This window comes from Amblyomma maculatum, chromosome 4, assembly GCF_055883805.1.
Source record: "Amblyomma maculatum isolate TAMU_Amacu chromosome 4, ASM5588380v1, whole genome shotgun sequence".
In the NCBI taxonomy this organism is placed as follows: domain Eukaryota; kingdom Metazoa; phylum Arthropoda; class Arachnida; order Ixodida; family Ixodidae; genus Amblyomma; species Amblyomma maculatum.
Window position 1 is genome coordinate 171,260,699 of NC_139347.1, and position 22,382 is coordinate 171,283,080.

Below are 22,382 nucleotides of genomic sequence, written 5' to 3' on the forward strand. Positions count from 1 at the left end.
AAGCGCCAGGCACTCTCGCTCTGTAATAGAATAATTTTGTTCGGGTGTTGAGGGGAGGCGGCTGGCATACGCAATCACCCTTGTACGGCCGTGTTGTCGCTGAGCGAGTATAGCTCATGGCCACTTGATTCGGTACGGAGTTCAGTATTGGCGGAAGGGTTGAAGTGGGCCAAGACTGGTGGAGTAGTTAGAGCAGCAATAAGCTCTGACAAAGCTGCAACTTGTTAAGGCCCCCAATAGAATGAAACGTCTTTCTTGAGTTGTTGGGGGAGCGGACGAGCAAGGACTGCGAAGTTCGGGACGATTCGTCGGAAATAGAAACATAGGCCAATAAAGCTTCGGACATCGCTGGATGAACGCGGTGTGGGAAAATCTGAAGGCATGTATCTTGTCAGGGTCCGGCTGAAAACCGGAAGCATTAACCAAGTGACCAAGCACTTTGATTTCCCGATGGCCGAAACTGCATTTCTTTGAGTTCAGTTGAAGGCCGGCGCAGCGGAATAGCTCGAGAATGGTAGAAAGCCGAGAGAGGTGGCTGTCAAAAGTGGACGAGAAAACAATGGCATCGTCTAAGTAACAAAGACAAGTCGTCCACTTGAAGCCGCGCAGCAATGAGTCCATCATCCGTTCGAAAGTTGCAGGGGCGTTACATAGGCGAAAAGCCATGACTTTGAATTGATAAAGGCCGTCAGGGGTGATGAACGCTGTTTTTTCACGGTCTCTCTCGTCGACAGAAATCTGCCAGTAGCCGGAGCGAAGGTCGATGGATAAAAAAGTAGCTGGCTCCGTGCAAACTATCAAGCGCGTCGTTGATGCGCGGAAGAGGATATACATCGTTTTTGGTTATCTTATTCAAATGACGGTAGTCAACGCAGAATCTCCAACAGGTATCCTTCTTGACCAACACGACAGGGGATGCCCAGGGGCTACTGGAAGGCTCGATTATGTCGTTCGCTAACATCTTTTCGACCTCCGTGTGAATTACGCGTCGCTCGGCAAGCGAAACACGATAGGGCCGCCTGTGAATAGGACTGGCATCACCGTTGTCAATGCGGTGGGTGACAACTGTCGTTTGACCCAATGGGCGGGTACCGAAGTCGAAAGAGTCACTGTAGTAAACAAAAGCTTGTGTAACTCAGCGGCGAATTCAGGTTGCAGATCAGCTGCAATCATGCTGTTAAGCGGATCAGGGCGCGATGTGGACAATGAAGGGTTGTTGGCAGGGACGGCAGTTGTATGATCTGTAGGCAGAGCTGAAATGGCACAATCGGTGATCGGTGACAGCGCAGCTAATGAAATTCCCTCGGGCAGAACTTGAGTTGAAAAGCTGAAGTTAAGGACAGGGAGAGTGGTGAGGTTCTGGGAGATGTGCACAATTAGATGAGGAAGGGTGACGTGCCGCTGCAGCATGACATCAGTAATGGGACAAGCGAGATAATCGCCATCTGGGGCGGGTGGAAATTGCGACATAGGGATGTAAATGGCAGTTTCAGGAGGAAGGCGGCTAAACTGGGCTGATCGAAGGAGGGTGAGCAGGAGGCCCTTACAAAATGTCTATGATCACTTTATGCGATGTCTTTAGACAATATGATCATACCCAGGTAGCACAAAGCGGGCTATGAAGGGTGGGCCCCGGTGGGCCCGATGTAGGCAATGCAGGACCGCCCCGGTGGGCTCAATGTGGGTGCTGCAAGAGGGGCCGACGTGGGCCTGAAGGGGGCTGTCGACAAAGCCCCGATGGGCCCCACTAGGGGCCGATGCAGGCAGCCCTTGCGGGGCTGCCCACATTTTTCCGGCATTGTTAAAAGGGCACATCCCGCCAACTCCCTGCGATGGTCCTACTTTGGATCGATTTGGGCAGCCGCTTTGGAGGAACATTTTTTTATGTCAGTTAGTTCCTCAGATAATGACATAGGACCAATGCGGGTTCTATGGTACTAGCCGCAGTTGGGCTTGCCCACATTATTCTCATAGGGGTCCGACGCAGGAAATTGATGGAAAGCCCTAGTCCAAGTATTCCCAATCAATATTTATGCACTTAATTAAGTATTTATTTTATACATGTCTGCACTTTCTAAACAGCCACAATATTAAATTTTACAATAATTCATAACATTCATCTTGCCCGAATGATTTCATGTACATCTTGTTCAGGCTATGGAGATGTGTGTTCTGAACAGTAACATTGTGCTTAGAGTTGCAGGCTGTCCAAAGCAACCGCATAAGAGGCAACAGTTAGCAATCAGTTTGTTTTAGTATTTGTAGCGCAATTTGCATGAGCGCGAGAACTAAAGCCGTGTAAATTTCTAATCGACTAAACATGGCAACAACTGTTATACAAATCATCTATAATAGTAATTTAGGGCAACATATAATGCAAATAAAGGTTTAAAACAATGATCACGCAATTGCACGCACGCCTTCTAGCCCCATTACGGCCGATGTGGGACCTACAGCGGTTTTGTGTGGGCAGCCCCAATTGGGCTGGGTATTGGTTTTTAACCTAAAGCCCACTTTCTGTTGCACGTGCCTTCAAATTCCCCACAAGGGACCAATTTTGGTATAATGCGGGCCCTCCCGCCTTCCAGCCCCATTACGGCACATGTGGGATTTAAGGCAGTTTTATGTGGGCAGCCCCAATTGGGCTGGATGTTGGTTTTGAACCTTGAGCCCACCTGTTGTTTCACGAGCCTTCAAAGTCCCCACAAAGGACCGATTTTGGTGCCATGCGGGCACGCTCGCCTTCCAGCCCCATTACAGCCTATGTGGGACCTAAAGTGGTTTAGCTAAGGCTGCCTCATTTGGGCTTCACGAGGGGTTGCCCGAATTGAGCGCTTATTCATATTTCACCTACCCTCAAGTAACCTACAAGGGGCCGATTGGGGCAGCATGTGGGTATGTTCGTTTTTTTGCCCCACTACGGCCGATGTTGGTCCAACAAAGATTTAATGGGGGCGCACTCATTTCGGATCTATGAGGGCTTTCTTATAAAAAGCTCACATATAGGTTGGATTGCCCTCAAATATCCGACAAGGGACCCTTGTGGTCTGGATGCAGGAATGCGCTCTGCCTTAGCCCAAGAAATGCCGCTATGGGACCCATGCGGGAGGAGCACGGGCAAGCCCAAATGGGGCTTGCCCACTTTTGCCCCATCGGGGAGCGATACAGGTCTTATGATGGTTGCCCCAGCCCCACTTGCCTACATCGGACCTACTGGGGCCCCACATTCTGTGCTACCTGGGTAGAAGCTATCGACCATCAAAAGAAAGTCTTTAGTACACGTATTATCTATTTATGACCTCCCTTCCGACAATTGGCCACCGTGATTGAATAGAATGTATTTACATAGAACGTATTTATACCTACTATGATTGCCTATTGATAGCGTATATGGACATTTTAACGACTGTGTTCCCATAATCGGCCTCCGCTATTTTAAAGAATCGTGTCCATATAAAGTATTAATATCTTGTGTTATGCTAACTATATTTCAAGTGTCCAATAATAATGTGTATTTTACTCACTGTTCACATGTGTGTAATATTTCATGAAAAGTGAGAGTGGTGAAAGAAACAGATGCAAATTCATACCTTCATTTATTGGACAAACCCTTGACACAGAAACACTTGGTTTCCGACGGCAACGTGATTGTGTGTTTGATGTAGCAGCCATATAAAAATTTATCATGGTGTCACCTAGAAAAGAAATATACATGCTCAAAATTTTTCTGCCAATTTCACACTTTGTGCTAGCATCACACACATCTTTCTTCACTCAGATGCCTCTTTTTCCTCAAAATATGCAAACTGGTTTCCAACCACTTTCTGTACAAACTAGTACCTGCCAAACACCCTCAGGAGATAGAGACTATTGCTGTGTTTAGTTGTACATCTTTTGATCCTCTATATCATTCGAGATTAGTTTATCACAACAGGGGTCCAGGAAACAAAGGAGCGAAATTTACACGCCAGTATACTTGGTCATCAGAGCGTTTATCTATAGCAAACTCTCTCCTCTGCCATTTGCTACATCAAGCAAATACACATGTTGAGCGGCAACATATCAGTATGTATACATACATTTGGTGCATGCTACCAGCAAGTGATGCCACATGCCTGTTTGCTCCCATTTTTCCTGAGTGATGCCTATGTTTGCCATGGCAGATAACACACACACCTAAGTAATTACTGAAGGAGACCATCTACACCAAGCACCTAGGTGAATACAAGCGCAATAATAGGGAATGATGAAGTATATTATAGTTACCCTACAATATGCAGTCACACATACTTTTTGCTACATATGCAGGTAACAAGTCTCAATAGTGTATTCCCAGAGAGTAATAAAATAAGAAAGTGACACTCATGCCCATCGTTTCTTTTCAAGAGCTTGTCACCAAGGTAAAATCTTTTTCACATATGAAAGCAAAATTTAGAATACCTTTCTTTTATAAGAAGTCCACATGGATGCTGAAGAAACTACGCTGCTACGTCCCACTGCTAGTTGTCCCGGAAGTCAGGTTGCCTTGTTACTTATTGGCACAGACCACGGCAACATGGTGTCTCCTGATATGGTCGAATGAAGCAACAAGAGGACTGCATGTACATATGAGAAGACTAGTCAGAACAGCAGTAAGAAAGATTTTTTGAATAATAAAGGAAAAGTCAAATGCACAAGTAAAAGAAACATAGGAGGAGTATTTCATATGGTTGCTGAGTGACAGCATGAAGAGAAGCCCAGAACAGGAAACGCAATGCTCCACTGAGGAAAATTACATAATCATAAAATACATAAATACATAATAATCTAGGTAATCTCAGGAATAGTGGCAAATCTTATCTATGCACTATCTTTTGTAGATACGTGGAAAGACAAGTCAGACGGGGTGGTAAAAAACGACTGGTTTGGTTTATGTGGTTTAACATCCCAAAGCAACCCAGGCAATGAGAGATGCCTTAGGGGAGGACTTCAGCGCGTTCGACGAGCTGGGGCTCTTTAATGTGCACTGACATCGCACAGGAGATTAATGCCTTTTTGCTTCAATTTTGAGCTTACGTCTGAACTGGTCGTACTCAAAATAGGTTGGCGCTACTTTTGTTTAAATTTAGACGAGGTCCGTTTGAGGATACAAGACTTGCATGTGTCCCAGACACATTCTGGGACAGTTGGCCCTGTACAAAGGCTTAAAACGTGGAGAGCTTGTCTCATTAAAACCCACCTAGCCCCCGCATAATCACTTTTTGGTACCTAGTATTGCCTGCTTTGGCTCGTCAATAGTAGGCTACCGACAATAGGAGCTAAATTATTTCATCCTTAAAAAATCATGCAGCTGACTGCTGGACTATGCAATCAAACATAATTTTTGCTACATATGCAGTTAACAAGTCGTATTAATATATTCCCGAGAGTAAGAAATCAGGGAAGTGCTCTTCATATTCATCCTTCCTTTCAAGAGCTTGTCACCAAGGTAAAATCTTGATCACATATGAAAGTCAAATGTAGGAGAAATACCTGTCTTTTATAAGAAATCTACATGGATGCTGAAGAAACCATGCAGCTACGTCCCACTGCTACTTGTCCCGGAAGTCAGGTTGCCTAGTTTTTACTTGTTGGCACAGACCACGGCAAGTCTCTAGATATGGCTCAATGAAGCATCAAGAGGACTGCATATGCATACGAGAACACTAGGCAGAACAGCAGGAAGAAAGTTCTTTTGAATAATAAAGAAAGGAAAATTCAAATGCACAAGTAAAAGAAGAAAAAAAACAATACTTCATATGTTGCGGAGTAACAGCATAAAAAGAGAAGCCCGGAATTAGAAATACAATGCTCTACATGAGGCAAACTACAGTAAAATGCTTGTGCACAAAATTCTCTTCTAGAGTGGAAGATTCAGTGATATATGCAAGGGATTACGTTTATCTATTGTGCATACATACGGTACTATAGGAATACATTACTGTCTGGAAAGTCAACCTCCACACCACCAGGCATAAAACTATTTCAGAAGTTTCTGAAAAATTTCTATACAATGACAGGAAGATCTTTCACTATCAAACACAGTTGCAAACAACACTAAAATCTAATGAGCCCATGTATGTTTCTCTTAAAAATGTGCGGACGAAGGAAATGTAGTTGCTGCTCCTTTTATTTATTTACTTGTAGCTAATACATCATCATTTCCAGCTATAGCATGCGTGAACACAATGCAAACAAACTATAGAGGTGAGCAAGCTTATATAAAGATTTAGAATGCCTTTTTGTGATAAAATGAACAGAAATCATTTAACTAGCCATGCACAGGAGACAATGCATGTACTAAAGCAGAGCTGCACAGATTTAAGAGGCTTAAAAGCTCTAGCAAAACACCCTTCTTGTCACTGTTGCCTTTTCGCAAACACTACAGGCTGGCCGAGACCTAGTTTACATACAATACCTCTAATTATCACATTCAAAGTGACCACTTTTTCAAATACATTGATAAACAAAGGTGCACATGACTGAGCTTTCAAAACATCATCTGTTGGACAAAACCTTCATTATACGCTTGGATAGGTCTGATAATAAAGATCAGCATGGCGAACTGCCATTCGGCGCTTCAATGTGCTATGCAAGCTTAATAGCCTTATCATATCTTAGAGAACACTGTTGTAATTTTCAACACCTGAGAACCAAATTCTATGGGGTTTTGAAGGGACATCTTTGAGCAAAGTTCACTGTAGGATAATTCCCCCAAAAAACCCAATCACAGCAATCTATAAACACATGTTCGACAGCCTCTGGCTTTCTGCACAAAATACAGTTCACACCCCATGGCAGAAAGCTCTCTCTGCCATCTATGTTTATCCAGGCAGAACCCAAACATGCAATCTAAAAAAGAACATTTTTAGCAGGCTGTAAAGGCATTCGTTTTGCATGGTAGGATGCATTATTATTTGATAAAGACAAAAGGGCCACCACACTGATACTTCCCTTCGCCTTGTAGCCTACCCCTTCTGTAACAAGCCCTCTCATGTTTGCAGAACTCAAAAACACACAAAACAATTAAACAAAAAAATGTTCTCCAAACAGATAAATGTCAACGTAATACTTTTGTTATTGCTAGTAACTATTTGGCTCTAGGGTTAACGATGCATTTATTTAGGTTGTGAATAAATTGAGTTCGGAAGTTATTTGCAAATCTTGGTGGCTAGCAAGAAAGTAAATATTTGTGTATATGTTGCTTTGAGCAAAGTAAATGTTCCCGTTTACTCACAGAAATACAGATTACCACTTAAAAGAACATCACTTAGACGAAGTATTCAGTTGTACGAACTTTATTAAATCCCCTCACTGAATCTCTATTGAACAGTATGCAAACGCCCTTCATTTTAACAATCTTCAATTATTGCTCATTTCAATTCAACGAACACTTTCCGCGGTGCTATCCTGTGTCTTCAACGTCATACTGAGCGCTTAAAAAAGCACAGTCCGCACACTTTGTAGCATATTTTTTTGTTAAGACCAACTCTTCATTATCGCGTGAAGAAAAGTGGCCGTTATTTAGCTTAAAAGTGAATTGGCTGTCTAAACTAGCTTGTAACCAGATGAATCCAGAGCTGTCATTGCACGCTTAATTAGCTGTACAGTCATAGCCAGCCAAAGCCAGATCTTCAGCCCTACTAGGCCCTTTAGCTCCAAGAATTGCGAATGTGTGCATTTTGGTTGCCCATGATCTGCTTGGAGAAAATGAAAGCCTTTTCTCCTCAGCAGGCCGTTGTGATAGGCAAGATTCTCAGGAGCTCGCACAGTAATTGAGTTCAAAACCACTGTAGTCCTTTCAAAAGTGCTGCAAAAGGTTACGCATTCTTCACTTGCAAATGAGCGCAGTGACAAATAATTGGGCTCAAATAAGATTTGAACAACCTATATTTCTTGAAGCTAATAGAAACAATCTATCACGCATTTATTTCAGTTCAATGAACTTTCATTTCAACAAACTTTTTCCTAAGGTCCCTTGAACTTTGTTCAAGTGAAGCTTCACTGTATGTGTACATATGCTGAGGCAGTATAAATAAACAGTAACTGAATGTCAGCATGAACATGCACACATATGCACAGTGCAGTCAGCTATATTATGAAGCCATATGTTTGTCACTGAACTATTAAAACACAGGTTTACTCAATTTTGTCTCAACTAGAAACAGTATGGTACTACTGCAATAAAATAGCTAAGTATATCTCCTGTTTCAAAGCTCTGAAGAGGCCACGAAAAATTTTCTTTAGTGGAGACTATGAGTAAGATTCACCAGCAGGTCAGTCTTGCGCTAAAAACACAGCAAGAATCATATAACACCGAGCTGGTTTCAAGCTGTGCTTTAATGAAGCCTGTTACACATCCACCCTTTATGCTCTCAAAAGAAAACAATAAATGCAAGAGAGCATGAACCAGTAAAAATTTTACAGTTATAAAGCAAACACATGAATGCAAAAAACACACACCATGTGATACCTACCAATTCAATGTCTCCTTTACATGAAGGATGCTTTAGGGCAGGGCACCCATGGCTGATAGAATAAACTGCCTCAACAGGTTCATGACGCTGTCTGCCTCATATTCAGGCAGCACTCCCTCGATGGCAGATGAAATCTGCTACAAAAGCAGTGTGACGATACAATTGCATCAGCTGGACTGCGAGCATTATTGCCAAACGAGCCGTAAACGCAGCAAAAGAAAGACTTCATTAAATCCATGCTTCTCAAAAACCATAACATACCATTACTTTCCCTATACTCCTAAAGAAAAGCTGTCTCAGAAATTGAATTCCTAGCAGCTCTAGGTCACAAGCCATAGGTTACCAAAAAACTCGATCCTATCATCTGTTTCCGCGGCGCGGCGGAGCTGCCTATGTGTAGCGTGTAAAATGATTCGCCTGCTGCAAACTTTGCTTTCTGTAGGATCCCGTATGCGCATCATGTCCGGACACTGCAGATATATTAAAGGATAAATATATAACAGTAAAATTCTGAGCGCACTTTAGAATATATACAGCAAAAATTCGAAAGCCCGTGCTTTTCTGCTGAACAAGGTGCAACACGTTTGCTCTCACTATCATTGCTGCCGTAATTATTGTCATTATCACTAACTGTAGCATCATTGTCATCACTACTATCATTCTCACGGTAGACAAGGAGAATTATGATGTGCGTTTCACGATATTGGGTGTGGTGCAGTGGGCAAAGCGCTCGGCTGGGGATCCGAGAAATGTAGGTTCGATTCCCGATGAAAAGAACGCACAAGCACAGAGATCAGATGCAAAGATTCTACACACAGATCCCGCACTATACTCTCGCGAACAGGATTTCGTTCCACGAGCCAAAGACTTTCTACGTAAAAACGACTTAAATTCTCTTTGTTCACCTGTCGTTATCGTGACATTGAAAATTTACTTTTAAGTCAAACATCGATTATTCAAAAATGTTCCGCAAAGTACACTTCTTGCTTAAATTCGCCTAAGCTACACTCTTGAAATCATATCTATTTGTGTATACGTTTAGTAGCACGTAACATTTATTTTGGAGGTATACGCGGCTCAACATTTTTATGTTGTTTTTTTCTTTGCAAGTTTTAAAGGTCTGCTTACTTGTGTACAGAGGTCACAAACTTAATTTGTAGGCATGGGACTCGCGTGTATCTTTGATGGTAACCTTTATAGCGGACGGACAGAGCGACCTATACGTTTAACTTTTAAATTCTCAGCAAAAAAGAGGACTAGCGGGCAACATTCGTAGAGGCGAAAAGCAACGGGCATTTAGTACGCGCCAAACCGCATTTTAGTTGGATTGCTTGCTTCAGAATAAGCGGCTTGGGTGGCTTTGAGCTCGGCCTCGAATCAATGACTTCCTGCACGCTTAAGTAAAGGCGTAGAAGGCGATAAGGTTTCCGCGCGTAATTCAACCCGTGCTAAGGCCTTCCTAGCATACTATTAACGACACCAGCGCTCGTTTTGTTTGTTATTTGACCTTGCTTATCTGTTTCGCGCATCAGTGTGCCCTTTCACCAGTTCGCTTCCTCAGCGCTCAAACGTTCCTTCCCTAGGTAGCCTCGTTATTTTATTATTTTTTTTAAATCACAGGTTCTCAAAGTTTAAGAGGAAAGCATTAAGATTGATGCTTTTTGGGCTAGTTGGGCTAGTTATAAACAAGACTTCAGTAAAAGCACAGGTAGAAAGAAGGAAAGGCATGGAACAGAAGAGAATACAGCGCTATTCTGTTTGCTGTCCTCTTGTGTTGTATTCCGTCCCTTCTTTCTACAGGCGCTGTTAGTGAAGGGAAAAGTTAAGTTTAACAATCTTGCGTAAAACAAAAAAGAATTGATGATCAATAATGTGAAGTTTTGCACCCACGTAGCATAATAAATCAGTGCACGAACACACACATATTTAGTTCAATATTGTGTTAAGGAGCGTTTTATATTAAAAGGGATCAATGATGCTTGTTAACATTTAGGCATTCCATTTTTTACAGGTTCTTGCAAAATATGATTGCGCATTGACACCATTGCGTCATGGGGCACTTAGACTTTTTGTTGGCGATTAAAGCGATGGTAAATCGAGGGGAGGGGGGGGGGCGGTTGCTGAACGCACGGACTAGGCGCAGTGCCTAGTTCGCTCAAACCTATTTCAGAAACTTAACTTTCCCTAACTATTTCCTCAGTATCGCGCCATCAGCGCAGATGATGGTTATGTGCTCTAACTGCTTGTTGATAATATGTTGGCGCGAGAGCTGGCATCGGTAGCTCAACTGGCTAACTGGGCAGGGTGCCAACTCGGTTCGTCATTAGTAGTATGTCTACAACCCTGACAAACGTGGACATGGCGCATGTACTAGGGTAAGGGTTTTGGAGTTCGTTGCAGTCGTTCTTGCAGTCGTTCAGTCGACATTCGTGCATATATTGATCGCTTTTAGGGTTTCTTGAGGCAAAAAGTTTCAGAACGTTTGCCTTCAATTACCGTTGCATTTCTTCCGGGTTTTGTAGACATAACTAGTTCGTACTTTTGTTAGCTTGCTTATACTATTCGCTCATTCAGTCGTTTGTACGTTAGTGAATTGTAGTGCTGAAAGCGGTTGTAAACGGTAATATATAAGTATTAAGGGGGGCGGTCCCGCATTCTTTCGTTAATTTACTCGTTAGGAATGCCCTGAGGATTTCATATTTCTTCTTGTTTGCCTCACAGAACGTGGGAATGCTTTGCGACATGCTTTACGCGGTTTGCCTTGTTCACAATAATTAAAGTAAGAAACCTATGTTTGCCTACCTGCTACAATGGAAACCTCAACTCCAGGGCCGGAGAATGTGCTCCTCACTCTAGAGAATTCTAGCATAAAGTGCAACTTCGATCAATCTTCCATCTTCCAGCAGTTGATAGGAATAAAATGCATCAATTATACGTATGAACGCGACAATGGATTATTCTGGTCTAAGTTCCCGCACTGATGCAATGGGCACGGTGTAAGTAAAAAGCACTACTGTGACGCTTCTGGCGACGGCGGAGAAATAGGTCAAGCCATGCGCACGCCTTCCGCGACAGGAAAGCGCCGTGCAGTATCAGCGGGATTCTATCGCAATGACGCCGACATGCATGTTTTGTTTTTGCTTCCGGCAAAGATTCACCAAAACATCGACACTAACAAAGTTATTGGCGGCCCGATTCAGAGGAGCGTGGCCGGCCCTTTAACCAGGGTGGGATTATGTACCGTTCAAAGTCACAAACCAATCACAAAACGTTCACAATACCCTGCTCCTATTGGACGGCACTGACCGGCAGAATTTAAATTTTGGCGTCACCACCGCCTCACCACTGGGTGCGTTTTACGTTGTGAATACGCCTAAATTGATGGTATTGCACAAGTGTTGAACTATGACTGAACCTTTGAGCAAACTTTGTAGCACCTAAACGTCGACAAAATTTGTGAATGAAAAATGGTGGCTGTTCATTTACCTCGAGAAACACCGACTGATACAGTGGCGTCGACGCAATACATGGTAAAGGAAGGCGCGTGAAGATGCGTATGACTTCGTCTCAAGAGTGATCCACGAACTTCTTCGTCTGTGCATCATTCGTTGCGGGACAAGCTGTCCGACGCTGTTGAAATAGGGAATCGGCTTAAATGACAGTAGCTGTGCGGCGATAGTCGACAAATTCGCCAATGAACGAAGACTTGCGGGCGAATGTGCCGTCACTGCGGTTGCATGTGCGGGGCGTCTTTTTTGGTACCGGAGGCTTCCAACTTTGTTGAGATCTTAAGATTGTTGGCATCGCACCGCCGTCACTCAGCACGTGCGTGCATCGGTAGCCTAAGCTATTGTCAAGGCGCCACGGGGCCATATTTAAACATACCTGAATGCAAGAGGATCTACGTTTTCACCAAACAAGTGAGAAGTCTTCGTATTTTGTTTTTGACTGCGTACGTCCGTGTACGACTTCTGAAGGTAGTAAAATTCTACTGTGCCGGTTTTCCCTCAGATCTGCGTCTCCAACATATGAATGTACTGGCTGTGGACCCCCGTGGCCTTGAATCTTACCACCTATGAATCGTGTTCATCTGGTGGTACTCCCGTGCGTCGTTAGGAGGGCGTAGGACTACAGACCGTCTGCGACGTTTTCCTGGGTAAGGGTAACCGAATTACCTAGATTATATTGTTACATGGCAGGACTCCATTACCCGTGCCATCCCGACCAGCTGCGCTACAGAAGTCTCTGATTTTCTTGTTCCTGACATGTAACTCTTATCATGGAGCCCCTCGTCAACTGCTCACGGATCGTGGTGGCTACTTCGTCTCAAGAGTGATCCACGAACTTCTTCATCTCTGCATCTTCCGTTACAAATTCACGACCGCCTATGATTCCTAACCAACAGCCTAACAAAGCGCCTCAACCGTACGCTAACAGATATGTTGTCACTGTATGTATCTGATGACAACCGGAGTTTGGACAAAAATCTACCGTTATAACGTTTGCATACAACTCGTCTCGTCAAGGTACCGCTGGCTACTCTATTTTTATATGATCTTGGGCCGACACCATTACTCCCCTTCGATATCAACTACTCAAAACTGATGCCGCCGCCAGTACTTACACTTGTGATGCCATTGTCCGCGCTAATGATACTTGCCAGATAGCTCGCAATGGGCTCTTTTCCTCCCAGTGCTTCCAGGAATGTCATTACAACAGTCAAGAACGCGATGTGCACTACGCTTCAGGCTCTCTCGTTCTGCTTTGGCTCCTGTCCCTTCGCGTTGGCTTGTGTGAAAAACCTCTCCCACGCCACACAGGTCATTACCGTATTCTTCGCCAACCACCGACGTCACATATTAAATCACACCACTAACCTCCGACATTGTGCTTGTGACACGCCTTAAGCCGTGGTATTAACGCTCTACTTCTGTCAACTATAGAACGCACCAGGACTGCGCTTTCCCAGAGGAGGTAGTATATCTAGCGTACCATACTGGCATAAGCGAATGAAAGACGAAGTGTCTGGACCGTCCTGATGAATACGACACAGTTTGTGTAGGGTTAAGCGGTGCCTGGACTAGTGTCACAGACTACTGTTTTGTTTTCCACCCGTAACAATATAAAAATATTGACATATGTAAATTCAATGCTATGGTCCGGCTTGAATGCGCGTGCATCCGCCATGTAGGTTCTGTCATCGGTCTTTATGATTCCCAAATCCTTTTCACGCTGTTTTCGCCATTTTTAAGGTGTTACCTTCCGGCAATAGATCAGTTTTTATTGAGCGCTTTTGCTTTCGGTTGTGGCCCTATCTTTGTGTGGTTGCTTTTTTGGCGCTGTAACGTTTTAGCCTTCAATATGCGCCAACTCGCCCAGAAAGAAGTTTTAATGAAACATACTTTTACACCCAATGTAGAAAGATTCCGTTTAAAGCAAGCATTTTGTTGTGCCTAAATATTTGCACGCCCTACGTTTGCAGAATGTTTCTTAACGCATATCTGCCTGACACGCGATATTTTTAACACACACAAAAGTGTGGCATGCCACAAGACCAGTGATTAAAACCGTTATTCTCTTGATATATCTGGTCTTGGTCTATGCTACACGTTCAAGTAAAGGTTATAAGATGAAGCCTGATCTTAGATACATCCAGTTATCTGAGGTGACCAACATCTGCACTGCGCATTGAACCAATCTGTTAATGCTAGCAATTTTTCTTTTGCATCTGCATTAGAGAGACGAGGTGACTTTCTTGCGGAAGACAGCTGGCACAACGGTTTGACACTTTGTAACAGTAAGCTCTCGGCACAGGTGGCAGTTATATATATATATATATATATATATATATATATATATATATATATATATATATATATATATATATATATATATATATATATATATATATATATATCGAATCATCGCCGCTTTTTTGCTACGTCGTTTGCGTTGTTTAATATCCTCGTTGACGTTTTCACCTCCGCTTAATTTACGAATGATGATGATTCTTTTGAATGGCCGCAGCCCACTAGGTTCATTGTGATCATCGCAGCTGAATTCATTTTTTAGGGTTATTAATTGGTTTGCTCAGAGGCATATCGGTAACTCTCTGCCGCATGCTATCACTACTACGTGGAATTGCTACAATGCAGCAATATGCCCACAATGAAATTGAAAACATAACGTGCGAAAGCTTAGTACTAAGCCAGGAAATCAGTGTACATACACAGCGGGTCGTAGCATGCTACACAATAAGCAGATTTTCGAACTATGCGAATTGTCTTGAACTCGGAAGATGTTTCAGGGCTGCTTGAAATTAAACAGCCCTAATTAATGGTTTCCTTCAGATATTTCTGCCGGCTCACGACTTAATAAAGCTGGTTTGAACATCCGAGTGGGGAAAGGTTTTGGTTGTGCATTACTCTGCAAATCTGGCGCTGTACACTGATGGACAATAATTTGAGCGTCATACAATTTGAAACAAACACAATAGACAGCACAGAATGGCACTTGTTTACATGTGCTGTGTTTCGCCTTGCACACTATCTTTGTGCTGTTTTGTCGTTGCAGTTTTTCTTTTATGCTATTTTGGCGCGTGTTGTTTTGGTATGTGCACTTCTTTGACGTCTCCCGGCAATTGCAGCGTACTGGAAAGAGCGTAAATTTCCCGCTGCCAAGCGCCAAAATCTCGACATAAACTCTTGAGCAAGTGCAACTGAATTTTAGCCTACAAATACTGCGGCAGAAGAGAGCATGACAGGTACAATTGTTCTTAGCATTGCTAAAATATTTTGTCAAGAGGTGAAAACAGCTTAAAGCGGTTTTTACTCGGGCACTGGCTTCTAATCTGGCTCGAACACATGGCTTGAGCAGGCATGATGGGTACATTATTACTTGCTTTCGGAGTTCAGCAGCTTCTTTAAAGTATCCACTGCGCCAATTACGCACCTCCGCGGTTATAACGGGGTTAAGACCTAGACACACGGCAAATAAAGAGGGCATATCACCGCACAACATAGCGGACTGGAGGAGACGCGGGTTAGATAATCCGACTAGTGCTTGTCTAGTTGTACGCTGCGGATTACGGTAGTGTCAGAAGAAAACAGACCCTCGAATCTGATGCTCTGTGTCTCGCACATAGTGCCACTGACCGAAAGCCGTATAGCTGAAAAGGTCGTATGATATTTGATTTAGCCCTTCTGTCCTCTGACGGGGTGTTACAAGTTTGCACCTCGAAGCGCGTTTATTCTGCTCCTTTTTAGCTTTCCGAATTTCTCTTTAGGATCGCCTGTATGATATTGTGTGAAATTGAGATTTTCGATCGATGCGTGAGAGAGTTTGGAGCCATTTAAGATTTCAATCATAACCCCAGGCCACAATGAAGGAACACACGTGATGATGGTATTCCTGATACACCTACAAAATATCTATAGACACAACAGGGCCAACTTTTTGATCCTTGTGTTTTGTCTGTGTTCTCTTCCAATGTCACGTCATGCAGACACCACCGGATCAGAGGCCAGGTCTGCCGAATTAAGAAATCTCTAAAGCAAATCGATGCAAACGCGATTGCTTTCCTGAAGGACAAAGAGCGAACGTTTGAAAAAATTCAAAATCAGTATCGTCTGCGTTTTCGAAACAGTATCAACTGCGTTCTGAGACAGGAACGACGCCGTTGAATAATAATAATTCGCAAGTTCCGCGACCTATAGAGGGAGTCGCTGGAAATCCAAAATGGCTGTTCGAAGGGTGGTCCGGCTAGTCGGCGGCAGCGCTGCGCTGGAAGAGACTGCATTAAAATTGTTATGCATGTGCGCTATTTTGTCGCAAAAACTCTCAATTTAGGCTATTTTGTGTTGTAACTGTACAAGCATTTTGTGCGCGGGCATTCAAGTATGGTAAGAACTACCCGATGCAGTGATGGCTGGTCTGGTATGCTAAGCATTCGAGTACCGAGGGCGTGGAGCGACAGCTACGACTTGTACGGAGGCGACTCCAATCGCGGCACGAAAGTCGGCAGAGACGCATGCGCCGCGAACAAGAGGGATACCGAGAAGTTCTACGCCTCTTATTATATTAATGGTACTCGTTTCAACATAAAGTGCCCGTTAATGCTTTTGTAGGTGGACGCGACCTCGCTGGTAGGTATGGATTTTGGATGAAGTAAATTGTAAATAAGCCCAGACGGAAGTATTTTTGAGCAGTGGTCGCTTGATAATCGGCGTAATCATGGCTTAAAGAAAAGAATAGCTACAACTTCATGTGTACAAAAAAGGCTACTACAGGGTGTGAATGCCGCCGCACGTCGTCGTAAATATGCTCCGAATTCACTGCGCATGTGTTAGCTTAACTCAACAGGTTCACACAAGTACCTGTATGGTTTCAGCAGCAGCGGTTACTGATAAAACATATGGCGCTCAAAAGCCGGTAGTTAACAGGGAAGTAGTGCTGGCAAGCAGCGACGATGAAACGACTGCAAAAGCAACCAGCAGCTCATATAGTTTGAGTGGTTTTTCTTCGCGTCCAATCTTCTCGCGCTGCTTTGAATGCTCCTGATGTCTATAAATCGCTTTCCAAAGCAGATATTTGCAATTCCATTTGTTCTTGACCTTACGATCTTGAAGGAAAATATGTATGCAGGCCTATGTCGTCTTTGGTCTAAATGTTCGAGTGCTGCGCGTGAAGGATAGGAAATTGAAACTTGATAATTGAATTTCCTGTTTCACCTATATTGTGCTCTTCATACGCATGTGTGGACAATAACCTCTTTTTACATCAAAAAACCACTCAAAACAGAACGGCGCGTTAAACGCAGTACGCGTTGCGACAATCATCATATATGTTGTGTGGGAGGCGCTTCTGGAAGCGGGCCGTCTGCGGCTACCACCCTTTGGGCGTAGTGGCGACACCGTATGTGGAACTTGCGAATAATTTGTTCACAGGAAAGTAAAGACATAGTTTCTGTCTGTGAACATCTGAACCGCGCCGTAAGGGAAGGAAGGAAGGTGGGAGTGAAAGCGCGAAGAGAGAAAGGGAATGGGGCGCAAGGGAGGGCTCCGAAGTGAATTCGACCCCCTGGGGATCTTTAACGTGCATTGATATCGCAAGCCACAAGGGCGTCATTTCGTTTCGCCTCTATCGAAATGCAGCCACCAGCAGTCGCGACAGTTGTCGGACTATGTTTTCTGTTTTATTATTTTTACAACTGTTGGCAACACTCGTCGGACGCCTCACCACTGCACCGCCAGTTTATAGGAGGCGGCATGATGCTTTAAATTCCTAGACTGAATTTCTGCATTCATCGCATAATATATTACTACAAAATGGAACAAAACCCTCCTGCAATTACGAACTCTGTACCCACAACATCACATGAAAATGCTGGACTCTACCTGCTTCAGGCACAAATAACGGCGACGAGATGGTCATGTATTAACATTACCATCTTTTACTAAGGGAACCATCTTTAACATGACCATCTTTAACATAACTAAAGGAAACCTCCTCCAATCTCGTTATGTTATCAGGGAGTAGGAATGTACACGGGGGAATGAGGGCACGTGTACTTTTCCTTAAGAAGGATGATTACTTCAATCTCCGCATTTTGCTGGGAACCGGAAACAACAGAACATTCCTTGCTGTTTTCCCGTGTGTGTATACGCCACCAATTTCGATAACAACAACAACAGCACGACCCTTTCAGGTTGACAATTAAATGGTTTTATCATTAGGAAGACCTTTGGGTTCTATAGAGGAGAGACACTAGTGGAGCGTGCAGGGTATGCATAGAACTGCTACCGCAATCCACATCAGATCCCGGACGTGACACGTCTGTCCAATGTTAGGCGCCGCCCTGTAAGCCTAGCCCCGGACTACAACCATATGCTGGTCGACTCTTCAAACTTCCACGTTCGCCAGGTCTCACAAGCCAAGGCACTTCACACCCCTACGTATGTGACTATAAACAACATCAAGGTGGCAGAGTAGTTCCGTGGGGAGGCGTTTAAATATGTGCAAAGCTGGCTGAAGTAGTTTGATTGGATGGCAAAGTAGAACCAGAGGAGCGCAGACCAGAAGCTTTGCAACGTTTACTTTGCTATTCAAGATAATGATAGATCTTGCTTCCAAAGCCACGAGGCCAGCTTATCCACGTCGAATGATTTCCGGCAGTGGACACTTTGCGAAAACTGATCGAGAATACATTGTACTCCGCCTGGTTGAAGTGAGCGTCTAGAAGCCGAAAGAAAGCGTAGCAGTATTGGCGGAAAACATGGCTCGCCTTTTTGGCCGTGCCGACCATAATATGAGTTGCCTAAGAAAACTACGGCATCTCATTCGCTGTGTCAAAAAGCAGGTGCGTGCCCGGTTGGCGTACAACACACCTAAAACTGTAAATGAGTTCATCAAGGACGCTACAGGTATAGAGCGAGCCCTTCAAGGATGCCGCCAGTACGACCGATCCTTCAATGGTTGTGCGACGACTATGGTGGCTTTGACTTCAAGCGAAGAGACTGCTCTTCGAGAACTTATTCGAGAAATTGTCCTGAAGGAGCTGCAGTCAATTACTGCTACAAAGGCTCAGTCATCAGAGGTCATCACACACGCTGTGGGGAACGATGTACGCCTTGCACCGGCTGCACCTCAACACGAGTCTCACCCCATCGGCAACCCGGCAGCCATTTCCTCAATATACCCTGCACCACAACCCGTGAGCTATACGGCTGTCATTCCTGCGCCTTACCATGAGCCGCTTCCCGCTAGGTATGCTCCAGTCCTTCAACACCTGCCGCCAGACCACGTCCCACCAAACTTACCGAGCCACCACGAGACATGGTTCTTCCAGGGGCCACAGTGGGCTCCTTCCAGGCGCTCTCAACCGCACCGAACTGACATGTGGAGCTGTTATGTGAGCCGACCATTCTGCTTCCACTGCGGATAACCCGGCCAAGTATATCGGTATTTCCCCCACCACGTACAGGGGCAAGCCTTTCCGTCTGCTCTGCTCGCCGCATTTTCGGCGCTGGCTTTGCTCAAATCGACGACCTTCCGCCTAGCGGAACAACCATCTCACCGGGCTTCCGCCGCCGCTACACCTCTACACTTCGTTATTTTTCGCCGACGCGTCGCAGCATCGCTGATGATAGTGGACGGCAGACCCAGAGACCTCGCCGGGGGTACTAACAGCCACAACGTCGTGAGGGCAGAATGAAACCATTCGAAACGTTTCAAACCCCTCGCTAACACCGCAACAGCCAACCGCAATCTTAATTCTGACGCCGCTGTGTACATTGAAATTGCCGAAATGCAACCGAATATACTGCACATGATTAGCACCTACGACGCCCAAATTGACAGCGCCGACCTTGCAGAACTTCCGCCGCAGATATCGACTGAGAATACCAACCCAGATGGCGTTGTTAGATCTGACTTCAGCGTTTTCATTGATGGTCTGTGGGTACACACTATTGTGAATACTGGGGCAGATTTTTTATTTCTTAGCCAAAAGCTGACTAATGGGCTGCGCAAAGAAGTGCTGGTGGTCAGCTACTAGCCCCGACTGGAAAGTGCATTGGCCCGATAGGAATAGGAAAGACAGGGTAAGTTGGCGGCTTTCTTATGCTCCCTGACTGTGGCACATATCTTATTTTAAGCATGAACATACTGCGCCTACGTGGGGCTAAACTCAGCGTTAGGCACATTGCCGTTGCCTTCAACAATTGTAATAGAAATTCTGGAAGTGCTGCTAACAAATTTCCGTAACAAGCCTAACAAATTTCAAAAACACAACTGTGGCCTTTTTCGACAGCCTCTCAGATGAGCAGATTTTGTTTTGTGCTGCAACTGGAAGGATCAGTGGGCAAGGCACCTGAAACCATCGTCGATGTGAGCCCGAAATTATCTTCAGAACGGGAAAGCCTGTTTCATATCATAGATGATTTATAGGCTTTTGTTTCAGAGTCGCGGATAGGCCAAACGCCTCTGACCAAACATCGAATTATGACGGATGACGCCATTCACCGGAATTGGCAAAATCCTTACCATGTGGCTCCGAAGAAAAATGAAGCAATTCAGTGCAAGGTGACTGAAATGCTTAAAGATGACCTAATCAATACGTCAGAGGCCTGGTCTTCCCCCGTGTTACCTGTCAAACAGTAATGTCTTCTTACGATTTTGCATTCACAACCGCAAGCTCTACCAGGTGACCAAAAAGATGCGTACCCTCTCCCTATCATCGAAAATTTCCTTGATCGGCTATGATATGCACGTTACCTCTCAAAAAGGGATTTAAAAAAAAATGGAATTTGGCAAATTGCAGTAGATGAGAGGGATCGCGAAAAGGCAGCTTTGGTCACTCCCGAAGTATTGTATGAGTTTCCGTTTCTGCCATTCGGTTCATGCTCGGCATCCGAAACGTTTCATAGGCTAATGGTCGCTGTGCTCTCAGGACGCAAGTAGCATTCATGCCCTGTGTGTCTCTACGATGGGACGACCTTTGAGGAGCAGTTACGCCTCTTGCTAGTTGTGTTTCAGGCCATACAATCTTGGGCCTCACACTAAAATCCCAGATGTGCCACATCGGTTACGCGGAGCTGCAATTTTAGATCACGCCTTTAGCCAACAAGGTGTCTGCCCTGGACCCGAAAAGCTCTACGCAGTCGCCAAGGTCCCAACAACTAGATGCAAAAATGCGTTGCGACACTTCCCGTGCTTTTTTATTTATTACGTCCGATTTATTGATGGCTTCTAAAGATATGCCTGGTCATTAACTTCACTGACACGGGACAACGCTGTGTCTTACTGGGCGGGAAACAGCACCAAGCGTTTAATGAGCTCCGGCAAAGTCGACATACGCAACCTGTCCTTGAGCACTTTGATGACGATGCCCCTAACTTGCTTCATACGGATGCGAGCAATGTGAGTTTAAGTACTGGGGTTGTGCAGCGCCGTGATGGTGTAGAAAAAGTGACTACTGACGTCAGCATGACGGTCTAAAGCAGGAGAAAACTACTCGGTCACAGAAAAAAATGCCTTGCTGTGGTATTGTGGGCAGTTATAAAATTCCGCCTTTGTACTCTGGCACCTTTCCCGTCATCAGCGACCATCACTCTCTCTGCTGGCTGACGAACGTAAAGCACCTTCAGGGAGACTCGCGTATTGGAGCCTTCAGTTACAAGAGTTCGACATGTGGCGGCTCTTTAAAAATCCGGAAAGAATCTTGCGAATATTGATTGCCTTTTACGAGCACCGGTCGAACTTTCCACTATAATCGATGAAGAGCGGCCTTAAGAGTCGTAGATGGTGCAACTCTTTCCCAGATGCAATGAGAGAACCAGAAATTACTCCTTGATTTCTTGGAGAAGCGAACTACGGTTGCGACTAGGATTTTCGCACGACGACTGTCTTCATTCTTTATTAGCAATGAAGTAATCTACCTCGATAATCTACCCGATAATCTATCTCACGACGTTGAGACAAAGGCTCTGTCGAATGCTACAGCCAGCGAAGTAGATCGAGTCTCCGTTGAAAATATTCTCCCCGCCCCCCCCCCCCCCCCCCCATGGCACCACTCATAACTGACAGAGACACGGCAACTACGGCAGAACATTTGGAGACCGTTCTCCGCCTCAGCCCTGCCAGCCACCTTAAAAGGACTGCCTATCACCCTATTACCAGTGGATTGATGAAATACCTCTATAAGGTCATTGCAGATAGGCTTTGCATGTACATCGACGTGGACCACAACAATTGGGATGAAACTGTTCGCTACATAACACTCTCGTATAATACAGCAGGCAAGAAACTACTCGAACGGCACCATTTTTTTTTTCTTTTTCTTTCTTTATTTTTCTTGAAAAATACAATAAAGATATGTCCAACACTGTT